General features: G+C 44.2%; 1 protein-coding gene across 5 annotated transcripts in view; it reads right to left on the bottom strand.

The window, feature by feature from the left end:
* The window catches only part of LOC142435892 (thyrotropin-releasing hormone-degrading ectoenzyme-like), a 373,691-nt gene that overhangs the window by 113,853 nt on the left and 242,789 nt on the right, over positions 1 to 17,049 (bottom strand). For 4 of the 5 annotated variants that reach the window (XR_012781655.1, XR_012781654.1, XM_075539939.1 and 1 more), the window contains one exon: positions 7,196 to 7,340. The exons of the other annotated variant lie outside the window; for it this stretch is intronic. The gene's annotated coding sequence lies outside the window, so the exon portion shown is untranslated. Of the gene's footprint in view, positions 1 to 7,195; positions 7,341 to 17,049 lie in introns of those variants that run through there. 5 annotated transcript variants of the gene reach the window in all.

Here is a 17,049-nt window from a genome sequence, read left to right as displayed (position 1 = left end):
ACCACTTCCCATAGTTTCCCCAGAAAAGAACCGAGTAAATGGTGGCTTTGTCTGACCTCTCGATAGACAAGAAAGAAGAATTACCATGAGGGCAAGGTCAAACAAATAGCTACTCTCCATCTTAAGATGAGTTTTTCCATTGCCCCACTGCTAGGTATACTATTTGTGACTCTGGCTCTCGTAGAGAAACAGGGACACAGAAACTCATGTCTCAGTGAGACTCATATATCAAGGTTAAGTGTTCATCAAGCAGACATCTGAAAGCAGTGTGGTCCAAACCCACAATTCCGACAATAACCCATTAACCCACATGCCCAACACCAATTGCAATGTCCTCCTCCATCTTTCAAAACATTCGACATGTTGCTGGCTGAAGGAGGAGAGCCCAGGCAGTGAATGTGTAAGCAGAGCAGCATGGGCAGTGGATATGTCAGCAAATCTCTGCATGGCTACTCCAGCAGCCCGGGTTTCCTCTTGGTAGGTCCATGTGTCTTCGGCTCAGGGACGTCTTGCCAGAAAGGAGCCTTGACAGCTAAAGCAGGGAACAAGCTGAGTCAGCTGCACCCTGCTCCCACATTCAGAAATGAAGAGACCCAACTAGAATGGCAATGATCAAGGAGCCATTGATCTCTCCGCCCTTCATTTAACCGCACGTGTGTATCGCCCAGGTTGGCAAATCCACGAACTAAATCCACATTTGTGAACCAGGAACTCGTCCAAAATTCTTTAACCCCAACATGGAATTAAGTTACATCAGACCTTAATTCTAAAACTTATGGAATGTTCCCCCACTCGGAATGTTTGTAAGCCAACTACTCTGTGCCTTTAAACGCCAAATTTTAGCTATCCACTTTATCTATGGCCCACTAATATAAAACCAGTGCTCAGAGGAAACAATCATTGCTCGCTATGAAGAAATCTTCATTCCAATAGGAACCTTTCAAAGTCTGTGTCAATCGGCAAAATCAAAGCCGGACAGGCCGTGCATAAAGTCAGCACTCTTAGGCACCAGTTCACAGTCTCCAATATCGCCCTATGGTGGGCTTCTGGTTGACCCGTGCCAACTACCTCACTCAGCCTCCACGGGGTGTCCACCGGTCTCCTTGCTTGTAGACCATGGGCTCTCGCTAATGTTCAACAAACCTGGGCTCCTGATGCGACGTGGTGAACTTTAGTCAAATCACCCTCTTTTTCTCCTTTTCAGGTAAACCAAATCCACAGGTATCTGGGCCCATACACAAGCAGTCCTTTTATTGCTGCAGTTCTCTGACCTCCACTCCATATGAAGATCCATGTGGTCACCCAGCAAGCAATTCAGCCTGCCACAGGCTCTCTTTAACACACAGTCCAGGGAGATGTTTTCTCCCTACTCTCAGATTTTATTTTAACTTCTGGCAAAGGCTTTTGGTTCCTGAGTACACGAAAGCACTGTTGGGCATCTAATTCACTGCACAGCAGTCTTCCCAGAGGTAGCTTAACCCAGCTAAAGATCACCCAATTTTGGTGGCTCTAAGCATGTGGGCTTACAAACTTTCATTTTTCCCACTTCCCATATTTTCCCCAGAAAACAACCGAGTAAAGGGTGGCTTTGTCTGACCTCTGGATAGACAAGGAAGAAGAATTACCATGAGGGCAAAGTCAAACAAATAGCTACTCTCCATCTTAAGATGAGTTTTTCCATTGCCCCACTGCTAGGTATCCTATTTGTGACTCTGGCTCTCGTAGAGAAACAGGGGCACAGAAACTCATGTCTAAGTGAGACTCATATATAAAGGTTAAGTGTTCATCAAGCAGACATCTGAAAGCAGTGTGGTCCAAACCCCCAAGTCCGACATTAACCCATTAACCCACATGTCGAAACCAATTGCAATGTCCTCCTCCATCTTTCAAAACAGACGACATGTTGCTGGCTGAAGGAGGGGGGCCGAGACAGTGAATGTGTAAGCAGAGCCGCGTGGTCTGTGGATATATCAGCATATCTCTGCATGGCTACTCCAACAACCCGGGCTTCCTTTGGGTAAGTACATGTGTCTTCGGCTCAGGGACGTCTTGCCGGAAAGCAGCCTTGACAGCTAAAGCAGGGAACAAGCTGAGGCAGCTGCACCCTGCTCCCACGTTCAGAAAAGAAGAGACCCAACTAGAATGGCAATGCTCAAGGAGCCATTGATCCCTCCGCCCTTCATTTAACTGCACGTGTGTAACCCCCCGGTGGGCACAATCCACGAACTAAATCCACATTTGTGAACCTGGCACCCGTTCAAAATTCTTTAACCCCAACATGGAATTAAGTAACATCAGGACGTTAATTCAAAGCCTTATGGAATATTCCCCCACTCCGAAAGTTTGTAAGCCAACTGCTCTGTGCCTTTATACCCCTAATTTTAGCTATTCACTTTATGTATGGCCCACTAATATAAAACCAGTGCTCAGAGGAAACAATCATTGCTCGCCATGAAGAAATCTTCATTCTAATAGGAACCTTTCACAGTCTGTGTCCATCGGCAAAATCAAAGCCGGACAGGCCGTGCATAAAGTCAGCCCTCTTAGGCACCAGTTCACAGTCTCCAATATCGCCCTCTGGTGGGCTTCTGGTCGACCGGTGCCGGCTACCTCACTCAGCCTCCACGGGGTGTCCACCGGTCACCTTGCTTGTAGACCATGGCCTCTCACCACTATTCAACAAGTTGGGCTCCTGATGCGACGTGGTGAACATTCCTCGAGTCACCCTTGTGTTCCCCTTTACAGGTAAACAAATCCACAGGTATCCGTGCCCATACGCAAGCAATCCTGTTACTGCTGCATTTCTCCGACTTCCACACCATATGTAGATCCACGTGGACACCCAGGAAGCAATTCAGCCTGCTCACAGGCTCTCTTTAAGACACACTCCCAGGGAGATGTTTTCTCCCTACTCCCAGATTTTTTTTTTTACTTCTGGCCAAGTCTTATGATTCCTGAGTACACCAAAGAACTGGTGGGCATCTATTTCACTGCATACCTGTCTTCCCAGAGGTGGTCAAAACCCAGCTAAAGATCACCCCATTTTGGTGGCTCAAGCAAATGGGCTTACAAACTTTCATTTTTCCCCCTTACCCTAGTTTCCCCAGAAAACAACCGAGTAACGGGTGGCTTTGTCTGACCTCTGGATCGACAAGGAAGAAGAATTACCATGACGGCAAGGTCAAACATATACTCTCCATCTTAAGATGAGTTTTTCCATTGCCCCACTGCTAGGTATCCTATTTGTGACTCTGGCTCTCGTAGAGAAACAGGGGCACAGAAACTCATGTCTAAGTGAGACTCATATATAAAGGTTAAGTGTTCATCAAGCAGACATCCGAAAGCAGTGTGGTCCAAACCCCCAAGTCCGACATTAACCCATTAACCCACATGTCTAACAACAATTGCAGTGTCCTCCTCCATCTTTCAAAACAGATGACATGTTGCTGGCTGAAGGAGGAGAGACGAGGCAGTGAATGTGTAAGCAAAAGAGCGTGGGCAGTGGATATGTCAGCATATCTCTACACGGCTACTTCAACAGCCCGGGCTTCCTCTGAGTAGGTCCATGTGTCTTCGGCTCAGGGACGTCTTGCCGGAAAGGAGCCTTGTCAGCTAAAGCAGGGAACAAAGTGAGGCAGCTGCACCCTGCTCCCATGTTCAGAAATGAAGAGACCCAACAAGAATGGCAATGCTCAAGGAGCCATTGATCCCTCCGCCCTTGATTTAACCGCACGTGTGTATCGCCCAGGTGGGCACAATCCACGAACTAAATCCACATTTGCGAACCTGGCACCCGTTCAAAATTCTTTAACCACAACATGGAATTAAGTAACACCAGGACCTTAATTCTAAAACTTATGGAATGTTTCCCCACTCAGAAAGATTGTAAGCCAACTACTCTGTGCCATCATACGCCAAATTTTAGCTATTCACTTTATCTATGGCCCAAAATATAAAACAAGTGCTCAGAGGAAATATCATTGCTCGCCATGAAGAAATCTTCATTCCAATAGGAACCATTCAAAGTCTGTGTCCATCGGCAAAATAAAAGCCGGACACGCCGTGCATAAAGTCAGCACTCTTAGGCACCAGTTCACAGTCTCCAATATCGTCCTCTGGTGTGCTTCTTGTCGACCCGTACCGGGGACCTCGCTCAGCCTTCATGGGGTATCCACTGGTCACCTTGCTTGTAGACCATGGGCTCTCGCTCTATTCAACAAGCCTGGGGTCCTGATGCACATGGTGAACTTTACTCGAGTCACCCTCGTGTTCTCCTTTTCAGGTAAACCAAATCCACAGGTATCCGTGCCCATACGCAAGCAGTCATTTTATTGCTGCATTTCTCCGACCTCCACTCCATATGTAGATCCCCGAGGTCACCCAGAAAGCAATTCAGCCTGCTCACAGTCTCTCTTTAACACACAATCCCTGGGAGAGGTTTTCTCTCTACTCCCAGATGTTTTTTTAACTTCTGGCAAAGGCTTATGGTTCCTGAGTTCAAGAAAACACTGGTGGGCATCTATTTCACTGCATACCTGTCTTCCCAGAGGTGGTCAAAACCCAGCTAAAGATCACCCCATTTTGGTGGCTCAAGCAAATGGGCTTACAAACTTTCATTTTTCCCCCTTACCCTAGTTTCCCCAGAAAACAACCGAGTAACGGGTGGCTTTGTCTGACCTCTGGATCGACAAGGAAGAAGAATTACCATGACGGCAAGGTCAAACATATACTCTCCATCTTAAGATGAGTTTTTCCATTGCCCCACTGCTAGGTATCCTATTTGTGACTCTGGCTCTCGTAGAGAAACAGGGGCACAGAAACTCATGTCTAAGTGAGACTCATATATCAAGGTTAAGTGTTCATCAAGCAGACATCCGAAAGCAGTGTGGTCCAAACCCACAAGTCCGACAATAACCCATTAACCCACATGTCCAACACCAATTGCAATGTCCTCCTCCATCTTTCAAAACATTGGACATGTTGCTGGCTGAAGGAGGAGAGCCCAGGCAGTGAATGTGTAAGCAGAGCAGCCTAGGCAGTGGATATGTCACCATATCTCTGCATGGCTACTCCAGCAGCCCGGGTTTCCTCTTTGTAGGTCCATGTGTCTTCGGCTCTGGGACGTCTTGCCAGAAAGGAGCCTTGACAGCTAAAGCAGGGAACAAGCTGAGTCAGCTGCACCCTGCTCCCACATTCAGAAATGAAGAGACCCCACTAGAATGGCAATGATCAAGGAGCCATTGATCACTCCGCCCTTCATTTAACCGCACGTGTGTATCGCCCAGGTTGGCACAATCCACGAACTAAATTCACATTTGCGAACCAGGCACCCGTTCCAAATTCTTTAAACCCAACATGGAATTAAGTTACATCAGACCTTAATTCTAAAACTTATGGAATGTTCCCCCACTCGGAAAGTTTGTAAGCCAACTACTCTGTGTCTTTATACGCCAAATTTTAGCTATCCACTTTATCTATGGCCCACTAATATAAAACCAGTGCTCAGAGGAAACAATCATTGCTCGCTATAAGAAATCTTCATTCCAATAGGAACCTTTCAAAGTCTGTGTCAATCGGCAAAATCAAAGCCGGACAGGCCGTGCATAAAGTCAGCACTCTTAGGCACCAGTTCACAGTCTCCAATATCGCCCTATAGTGGGCTTCTGGTCGACCCGTGCCAGCTACCTCACTCAGCCTCCACGGGGTGTCCACCGGTCTCCTTGCTTGTAGACCATGGGCTCTCGCTAATGTTCAACAAGCCTGGGCTCCTGATGCGACGTGGTGAACTTTAGTCAAATCACCCTCTTTTTCTCCTTTTCAGGTAAACCAAATCCACAGGTATCTGGGCCCATACACAAGCAGTCCTTTTATTGCTGCAGTTCTCCGACCTCCACTCCATATGAAGATCCATATGGTCACCCAGCTAGCAATTCCGCCTGCTCACAGGCTCTCTTTAACACACAGTCCAGGGAGATGTTTTCTCCCTACTCTCAGATTTCATTTTAACTTCTGGCAAAGGCTTATGGTTCCTGAGTACACGAAAGCACTGGTGGGCATCTAATTCACTGCACAGCAGTCTTCCCAGAGGTAGCTTAACCCAGCTAAAGATCACCCAATTTTGGTGGCTCTATGCATGTGGGCTTACAAACTTTCATTTTTCCCACTTCCCATATTTTCCCCAGAAAACAACCGACTAAAGGGTAGCTTTGTCTGACCTCTACATAGACAAGGAAGAAGAATTACCATGAGGGCAAGGTCAAACAAATAGCTACTCTCCATCTTAAGATGAGTTTTTCCATTGCCCCACTGCTAGGTATCCTATTTGTGACTCTGGCTCTCGTAGAGAAACAGGGGCACAGAAACTCATGTCTAAGTGAGACTCATATATCAAGGTTAAGTGTTCATCAAGCAGACATCCGAAAGCAGTGTGGTCCAAACCCACAAGTCCGACAATAACCCATTAACCCACATGTCCAACACCAATTGCAATGTCCTCCTCCATCTTTCAAAACAGACGACATGTTGCTGGCTGAGGGAGGAGAGCTGAGGCATTGAATGTGTAAGCAGAGCAGCGTGGGCATTGGATATGTCAGCATATCTGCACGGCTACTCCAACAGCCCGGGCTTCCTCTGGGTAGGTCCATGTGTCTTCGGCTCAGGGACGTCTTGCCGGAAAGGAGCCTTGACAGCTAAAGCAGGTAAGAAGCTGAGGCAGCTGCACCCTGCTCCCACATTCAGAAATGAAGAGACCCAACTAGAATGGCAATGCTCAAGGAGCCATTGATCCCTCCGCCCTTCATTTAACCGCACGTGTGTATCGCCCAGGTTGGCACAATCCACGAACTATATCCAAACATGCCATCCTGGCACCCATTCAGAATTGAAATTACGTGACACCAATAACTTAATTCTATAAGCCTCTGATTATGTTTCTCCCTCTGGAATGTTTTTAAGCCATCTACTCCGTGCACTTGTACCTCATATTTTCGCTGTTTGCTTAATCTACGGCCCTCTTAGATCAAACCTTTCCTCAGAGGAAAAAATCATTTTCGACCTGAATAAATCTTCATTCCAATAGGAACCTATTGAATTTTGCGTCCATCAACAATGTCAAAACCGAAGAAGCCATTCATAAAGTCAGCCATGATCCACTCCAGTTCACAGCCTCGACAATCCGCCATCTGTTTGGGTTCTGGTCAACCCATGCCTTCCTCAGCTCTACGGTGTCCACCGATCACCTTGCTTGTAGACCATGAGCTCTCTCCAATATTCAAGAAGCTTGGGTTACTCATGCTAGATCATGAATTTTTGTTGATTCACTCTCATATTCTCCATTTCTCCTGTAAACCAAATACACAAGTGTCAGAGGCCAAACTCAATTAGTGTTTTTATTACTACATTTCTCCAACTTCTACTGAGCAAGTAGATTCACGTGGTCACCTTGCAAAACCGTCAGCCTGCTCATAAGCTCCCTTTTACACCCATTCCCTGGGAGGTATTTTCTTTGTACTCCCAGATTTTTTTAGTGTTGGCAAAGACTTGTGGTTCCTGAGTACAGGAAAGCACTGTTTCGCATATAAATCAATTCTCTGCATAGCTGTCTTCTAAGGTGTTTCCTAAGCCCATGTAAAGATCAAATTTTGTCGGCTCAAAGCAAGTGGGCTTACAAACTTTCTGCTCTCATACTTCCCATAGTTTCCCCAGTAATCTATTGAATATAGGGTGGCTTTGTCTGACCACTGGCTAGACAGAGAAGGAAAACTACCATGAGGGAGAGGTCAGACAAACATCTACTCTCCATCTTATGGCTAGTTTCTCCAGTACACCACTGCTAAGGTACCACAATGTGTTAGTCAGGGTACTTTAGGGAAAGAACTACAGTGAAACTCATGTCTAAGGGAGAGTTTTATATAGTTTATATAAAGTGCTTTATATAGTTTATATATAGTGTGCATCAAGCAAAAATCCCAAACCTGTCCTGCCAAAACCCACAAGTCCAAAATTAATCCCTCAACCCCTTTATCCAGTATCAAACCACAAAGTCCTCCTCCATCTCACAAACCAGACACCATGATGTTGACTGGAGGAGGAAAGCCGATTCAGTGAATGTGTAAGCATCTCTGCACCGGCATCGTGTCTACTAGGTCCATGTGGCTTCTCCTCAGGGATGTCTTTCAGGAAATTATTCTTGGGAGCTAAAGCAGGGAACTAGCTAAGGGAGCTGCATCCGGATCTGACCATCATAAAGCAAGGCACCCCAGCATTAGAAAGGCGTGGATCCCTGAACCACTTATCCCTCTCCCTTTCAATTCGCCCCACATGTGTTTATCGGCCAGCTTGTCACAGCAAACTAACTACCTCACAGCTCTTCTAACAGTCCATGACATCAATTGTATCAAGCTCATTTATACCACTATCATTTGTTGCCATCATTTTCTAAACAGTTACTTTCTTTTTGAACTCTTGGTTCAATTCTTCTCTTTTCCTACACTCCCACTCTCGTGACCCCTTGATTTCCTATCTTATACTGAGTGCTGTGTCCCTTCACCACATTCATGTTGTTTACCCCCCTGGGGAGCAGTATTATACAGCAATCATTGTGATCGGTTTCCCCTTTCTACCCCTACCTTCCATCTACCCTCCTGGTACCCTTCGGTTTCTGTTCCTGAGGGGTTGGTCTGACCTTGATTCTGTGTGTCATGATCCTTTATCTGTACCTGTATACATGCTCTTGCCTACGCACAACTGATTGGCAGAACTGGGATCATGATAGAGGGGGGTGAGGAAGCCTTAAAGATACAGAGGTATGTTGTACATTTCATTAGTGTTATACTGTGCTCTGGTTGCCTCATCCTTTTGTTGTGACCCTTCTGTGAGGGTATGTCCTCCCGTCTACAGATGGTTTTTGGGGCTCTGCTCCAACCCCTTTATCCTAAACAATATGGGGGTTTTTGTTTGTTTGCAGTCTTCTGGTGCCTACCTGATTCTGTCAACACCTCATGATCTTACAGGCTAGGGCCCTTTCATATGGGATTTGTTGCTTCTTTATTAGATGGCTGCAAGTTTACCATCAGTTTTTTAAGAATCCAGATGTTTTATCTTTTTATAGCTGGGCATCATCAGCTTTCTTTACCTCATTTGCTTATGCATTCATTTTGCCTTCAGCTATTATGCTGGGAGGGTGAGCATCACTGAATGCTGGGTTGTTAGAACAAAGTGTTCTTGTGTTGAGGGAGGGCTTAAGCAGAGGCCCAAAGTCCATCCACTTCCTTAATTTATCGCTATGTAAATATATGTACATAGGGCAATACCTCGATTTTTATTAATATATTTTCATAAGTGCACACCTATGTTTATTCCTGTATCCTTAGATTTGCTTCATAGATCGTTCCTGTTTTCTTTTTACCTTCCTCCTTTCCCAACATCATGCGTGCCCTTCTTCTCTCAGCTAGATTGCCGTTGCTCCACCACCACCACCAGGATCTCTATGTCCTCTTTGTTGTTCCTTTTAATTCCCTAGTTGTTTCCTGTCTATGGCATCGTTTGCTCACCACTCCTTTCCTCCCACTGTCTCCTCTCCCAAGTGCCTCCAGAAATGCCGGTCCCTTTACTTTCTCCTTGGGCTTTCTTCCCAAACCTATCTTATATTGGTAGGCAAAGAAATAAAAGAGACAAAGCAAAAAGAAAACAAAAGACTGATTAAAAAGGGAAAACAACAAAAGGGGGGAAACCTAGAAAACCCCCCTGAAAACACATACAAAATTCCAAATCTGTCTGCTGACCTTTATGATTATCTCCCCACCAGTCTAGAGGGGTTCTGAGAACTGCCCCTCCTAGCCTGAAATCTATTGTAGGGACACTTCAAGGGCTTCGTAGCTTGGCAATGCTCCCATTGCTGATCTGTTCTGTTTCCTTCCTGGTTCATCCCATTGTGGGGATGGTCAGGCCCGACTCACTCCCTGCTGGGTGTCCCGAGTATTGTCCTCATTCACAATATGTTCCAGTGAGGGGACACCATGTCTCAAGCTGTTGTCAGCCCTACAGTCCTCTCTGTGCCTTAGCAGCAGCATGCAGGGCCGTCCTCCTCAGGACTTGGTGTGCCAGTATCCAGTCTAAACCCTCACTCCCTTTTTCCTTTGGGTTTACACTTCCATATGGGCATGGCGGGCCAGCCCCTCTCTCCAACCTGTAGGCTAAGTGTTGTCCTCTGTAGCGCATACTTCTAGGGGAAATGGAAGCGGGGTTGTCAGTTTGGCTTTGATTGGGGATGGCCCCATAGACCCCTCAGTGATCTACATATAACCTCCTCCCTGGAGGATGGGCAACAGGAAAGTGGGTGAAAACTTGGATCTCCATCTGCAGAAGAATGAAACAGGACCCATACCTCACTCCATGTACAAAAACAAACTTAAACTGGATTACAGACCTAAATGTAAACCCCAGAGCTATCAGGATCATCAATTAGAAACTTAAGGGGTCTATTGCAGGGCATACATGGACTAGCAAATCTAATAAAGGAAGCACACAGAGCAAAAGACAACACAGATGCCTGGGACCTACTAAAATAAAACACTTATGCACCTCAAAAAATTTCATCAAAATAGTAAAATGAGAACTCACAGATTGGGGTGGTGGGGTAACAATGACACAACTAACGAGAGACTTGTTACCAAAATCTATGGAATTTTTCTAAGAAAAAAATTAGTCCAATTGAAAGGTGGGCAAAGGACATAAAATAGACATTCACCAAAGCTGGCTTGTGAATGACTAACACATACATGAAGATATGCTCACCATTTCCTAGCCACCCAGGAAATGCAAATCAAAACAACAATGAGTTATTACCGTACACTCCTCACAATAGCAATTGAAACACACAACAGAGAATGACAAATGCTAGAGAGGGCGTGGAGCATTTGAAACTCTTATACATGGCTGGTAGTCTTGTAAACATTTACAACCAGTGGGGAACGCTATGAGACTACCTGAAGCAAGTAGCATTAGACCCAGCAACACCTCTGCTTGTCATATACCCCAAAGAAGTAAGAGACAGACCCCAGACATGTGTTCTCCTACATTCACCGTAGCACTGTTCACAATAGCAAGAGGCTGGAAAGAGCCCAAATGCCCATCAGTAAAAGAATGGAGGAAGAAACTCTGGTACACATGGAAATTATGTGCCCCTGAAAAACAGTGATGAAACCATGAAACACCCCATTACATAGATGGGCCTGGAAATGATTATGCTTCGTAAAGTTAGTCAATCACAAAAGGACTGGCACACTACTATAAGGATAAACACCAAGATAAAGGCAGAATTCTGCTCTTGGGTCATGTAATCATCTTTTTGTCATGAAATCTGGCCTCCCAAACAAGGTAGTGAGCCAGTATAGTACCCGTGCACTATATATTGCCCTCTTTACAATTGCATCTTACAAACCACTTCAACGGAAGACACGTCCCCTCCACTGGGATCAATTTCTCAAGATGGGAAGGGAGGAAGGAGGGAGACGACCAATCAGTTGCTGCCATACAACATTGTCCTACGGTCACCCAAATTCAACAGATACTCCTACGAGAGTGATTAGCAAACCATCCTGGAAACTCAAGTCAAGACATGAGGGGGAGACGGGTCTGTCTTGGAAAAGGCAATTACACTTTCGTTGATGGGTAAACTGGGTAGAGCAAGATGCCATCTGGGGGGAAACATGCTTAACGGTACTTATAGAACCCAAGGAGAGAATACGCCTGGTATTACATTCCTAACTGGACACTTTTGACCTGGTTTCTATCCACTCCTTGGTGATACAGACTGGATGCTGTAGTCATCTAGGATTTTAGACTCTGTTCTTTCCAGGCTCACAACATCCTCCATGGGCCACATCAGAAGGATCCGATTTGGAAAGTCACTAAGGAGCTGATAAGATAAAGCCCACTAGACCTTATTAGCTCCTTAGTGGCTTTCCAAATCAGTGGGATTTACCTTAGATTCGCCTGAAACAGGTTTAAGAAAGTGCTTTAAAACATACTCCCTTGGACTTAGGGCAAAGTGCTCTAGTGTCCAAAGATGCAGATGACTGCTATCTTAATACTCTGGAATTTGAGTTTGTTGGATTTCAGTCTGGATCTCTTGCTTTGGGAATACCCTGTGAATGGTGTCCCAGGACTATCATATAGTTACTGTTTGTATTCTCTCTTTGCTTTTTTGTCACATATGTTAATCTGGAAGGTATAGTCCTGGCTTTGTGAATGAATGTTATTGAAAATTTTATCCTATTCCCAGTGTATGTGTAGTGACCAGTCACTTAATCTTTTTTTTAATCATTTTACTGGGAGCTCATACAATTCTTATCACAATCTATACATCCATCCATTGTGTCAAGCACATATATACATTTGTTGCCATCATCATTCTCAAAAAATTTGCCTTCTACTTCAGTCCTTAATATTGGCTCCTCCTTTTGTGCCCCTCCTGCCTCCTTCCCCTCCCTCATGAATCCTTCATAATTCATAAATTATTATGTCATATGTTACACTGTCTGACATCTCCCCCTGCCCACTTCTCTGCTGTCCATCCCCAAGGGAGGAGGCTATTCGTAGATTCTTGTAGTCGGTTCCCCCTTTCCACCCCACATTCCTTCTACCCTCCAGGCATCGCCACTCTCACCATTGGTCCTGAAGGGGTCATCTACCCTGGATTCCCTGTGTTTCCAGTTTCTATCTGTACCAATGTACATCCTCTGGTCTAGCCAGCTTTGTAAGGTGGGATTGGGATTATGATATTGTGGGAAGGAAGCATTAAGAACTAGAGGAAAGTTATATGTTTCATCGTTGCTACCCTGAACCCAGACTGGCTCATCTACTTTCCACAACCCTTCAGTAAGGGGGTGTCCAGGAGGCAAAGGGCACTTACAGAGGTCTAAATACAGGCATGGACATATGTAAATATATTTATATATGACAATGGGAAAATAGATCTATGTGCACATATTATAGGTTTAGTATTAAGTTAGCAAATGGACATTGGGCTTCCACTCAAGTACTCCCTCAATGCAAGAACATTTTGTTCTGTTAAATTGGCATTCCATGATGCTCACCTTCCTGACATGATCACTGAAGAAAAATGTGTGCATAAGCAAATGTGGTGAAGAAAGCTGATAGTGCTCGACTATCAAAAGATATAGCATCTGAAGTCATAAAGTCTTGAAGGTATACAAGTGGCCCTCTAGCTCAGAAACAACAAAGCCCACATGGAAAAAGCACAGCAGCCTGTGTGATCAGGTTTAAGGTATCAAAGAACAAAAAATCAAATTATTGTGAATGAGGCGGAGTACAGATTGGGAACGCCTTACAGAAGGGTCACAGGGAGGAGAAGAGCCAGTCAACGATGAAACATACAACTTTCCTCTAGTTCTTAAATGCTTCCTCTCCCCGACCCCCACCCCCACTATCATGATTCCAATTCTACCTTACAAATCCAGCTAGACCCACAGGATTTACACTGATACAGACAGGAACTGGAAACACAGGGAATCCCTTCAGGACCAGTGATGAGAGTGGCAAAACCAGGAGGGTAGAAGGAAGATGGGGTAAAAAGGGGGAACCAGTAACAAGAATCTACATATAACACCCCTCCCTGCAGGATGGACAAGAGAAAAGTCAGTGAAGGCAGATAGATGTTGGACAGTGCTAAATTATCAAGTGTTCATGAGGGAGGGTGTGGCAGGAGGGAGGGAAAACATGTGGAGCAGATACCATAGGCTCAAGTAGAAAGAACATGTTTTGAGATTGATGAAGGAAACAAACATAAAAATGTGCTTGAAACAATAGATTTATGTATGGATTGTGATAAGAGTTGTATGAGCCCCCAATAAAATCATTTAAATAAAGATGGAAAGAATACACAGAGTTATGGTATCAAAAGAATAGGTTGACATTCAACCATTTCCAGAGGTGGCATCGGACCAAGAACCAATAGTACTGAAGGAAGAAGCCCAAGCTGCATTAAAGGCACTAGAGAAACACCAGGCTCTGGGAACTGACAAAATACAGGAAACACTCACTCACCAAGAAATCTGGAAGACAGCTGCCCGGTCAACCCACTGGAAGAAATCCATACTTCTGGCCATTCCAAAGAAAAATGAAGTGATGCAACAGAATGGAAATGATAAAATTTTCACTGATAACACATGCCGGTAAAATTTTGATGAAAATATTTCAAAAATGGTTACAACAGGACATCAACGGTGAGCTGCCAGAAATTCAAGCTGGATTCAGAAGCAGATATGATACAAAGAGAATTCTTGCTGACATGAGATAGATGGTGGATGAAACTATAAAATGGCAGAGAGATGCTTATTTGTGTTTTATTGACTACGCAAAAGCACCAGAAAAGAGAGAGCCTAACAATGTGCTGGTTTTCAAATAATCCTCAGCAAGTACAGAAGAATTCACCAAATTCTGGGAGATTTGCTCAAGCAGGGAGCTTTTCTGAAGTTGAGTTTTGGTCTGTTTCTGAGACCCTCAATGCTAATCTTTCTTTATATGTTGTAAGATACTCCCTAGTATTGGTTTATTAAGCCTTAGGAACCACCAAAACACATACATAACACAAAGCAAAACTGACCCGCTGGAGCTTTTATGTAAACTGAACTAAACAAGCATCAACAGCAACAGAGAACGCTCAGATAAAGGGGCAAGGAAGTTTAAAAATAAAAACACGGCATGATTAAGAAAGCCTGGGTATTATGTAGCAACACATGGAAGTGAACGTGTTGGGCAATAATGGAGATGCAAGGAGAACACTGTGGTCATTCTGGGAGATCTGCTGTGAAGCACCAGATCACCAGCACGTGAAGATGATCCAGCCTTTTATTGCTTTCCCACCACAGAAGAGGACGCAGCAAGAACGAAGGAGGGAGGCAGAACCCTTGGCAAATAGCAGGTGGAAAAACGATGAAAAGTGAGGCCAAACAGGATCCCAGTGGTGAGGATTGGTCCAACCCTGGGAACCAGGTAGACTGTATCTGGGAGCTCGTGCTGGGACCCTGGACTCCTCCTCATGAGTGGAATGTTGGGGATACTGTTGTGGATATTACTCACAATTTAGGCACAGATCTGGGTGTGTAAACTATTAGATCCAGTAGCTGGAAGCTAGAAATAACAAACTGCATGGAAATGAAGTAGTCAATGACACCACTCATAAACTGAGTAAATATGCAAATGATGGGCTCAAAAACAGGCCTCAGGAGAAAGGAAAAATATAATTCTGGAAGTGGAAGAGGAAAGGTTGATGAGAAACAAAAGGTCTCCTGGAGAATGAATGACCAGGTATCCTAAAGAGAGTCTTCATTAAGGGTAATGCCAGCAATTTTACTGACTAAGATAAAATTGAGAGATCTTGTTCTACCCCATTGCCATTGAGTCAAATCCAAGCAAGTCTTGATAAATTTTTAAAAATTGAAATCATATGAAGTATTTTCTCTGATCACAAGTGAGTGAAACCAGAAATCAGTAACAGAAAAAACCCTGAAAATATGGAAATTAATTAACATACTATGAAACTAATAGTGGGTCACGGTAAATATCAAAAGAGAAATCACACATTTTAAAAATCTGATGAAAATGAAAGCACAACATACAATATTCAGAGAAGACAGTGTGCAGAGGGAAACTTACAGCAATAAACAGGAAGGAGAGGGTGAAGGGATCTCCAATTAACAGCCTAACTTGATAATTCTAGAAACTAGAAAGAGGAGACCAAAAAGAAGCCTTAATGTACCAGAAAAAGGGAAATAGCAAAGATCACCCAGAAATAAAATTAAAAACAGAAAGATAATAGAACCAATAAAATCAGAAGTTGTTTCTTTGAAACAATCATTAAGAATAACAAAACTCTAGCTAGTGACAAAGAAAACAACCAAAAATAGAGAACTAACTGTCATAGTTAGGTTTTGTATCACCTTGACCAGATCAGAATTCTCAGGGGGTTGGTAACTGAGGCCTAGTAATCCCTATGATGTTGTATAACACAATGTATCCCATAATGGGATCTGCTGTGATCAGCTAATCAGATTAAGGTGGAGTACAATCCTCTTACTCAGGTAACAGCACCAATACACCTGAGAGGAAGTTTACTCAGAGTGGGGCCTAATTCATATTTAAGCGGAGGTTGAGGAGACACTTGCTGGCTTTTTTGCGTCTGAGTCCTGTATCTGACTTGTCTGTCTCTTATTCTTTGTACTTGAACCAGCGGCCTGCCATAATGGCTGCCGATCCATAGAGCAATCAGCAACCTGCTATCTGACCTGCCAACCTTGACTTCGTTTCTCTCTCCTGTCACAGCCTGATTTGCTGACCCGAGATTCATCTACTTCTACAGCCTGTGGTATAGAAGCTGAAGCTACTCAAGTCAGGAGAAGCTTCCAGTTTAAAATCTGACTGGCTGACTTAAAGCCACACTGTCCTTACCTACTTCTACAGCTGTATGAGCTCTGTTATGTATGTACACACACACACACACACACACACAGATTTATATCAAGAACGTGCTGTGTATGTATATATACACATATAAATGCATGCATATATATATATATATAGAACCCCCATAAAGAAACAAAAATTTTCCAAAGCTGTGTACTTAATTTTTTGACAAGACACCTATCACTTTCAAAGTACTTTCCATTATACTTAATACATTTGACAAATCTGCCATTCCTTCCTTGGAAACCCTTTTCAAACTCCTATTTGGGTGGCTGACAGCACTTCCTTAGTTTTTTCTTCATTTCTTCTACATCATCAAATTGCTGGCCTTTCATGCCCCTTTTCATTCGTGGAAATGAAAAGAAGTCGTTCAGAGTGAGGTCAGGTGAGCCAGGTGCATGGGGCGAGAGAGGCATGCTCTTTTAGCTAAAAACTGGTGCACTGAGATGGCTGCATGAGCAGGTACATTATCGTGGTGGCAAAACCCATCCCCCATCTGCCACAGTCAGGCCTTTTTTGTTGCACACTGTTATGCAATCTTTTCAGAACCTCTAAATAGAAAGC

This window comes from Tenrec ecaudatus (assembly GCF_050624435.1).
Source record: "Tenrec ecaudatus isolate mTenEca1 chromosome 6 unlocalized genomic scaffold, mTenEca1.hap1 SUPER_6_unloc_1, whole genome shotgun sequence".
Classification (NCBI taxonomy): Eukaryota; Metazoa; Chordata; class Mammalia; order Afrosoricida; family Tenrecidae; genus Tenrec; species Tenrec ecaudatus.
This window is presented reverse-complemented; position numbering and strand designations above follow the sequence as displayed.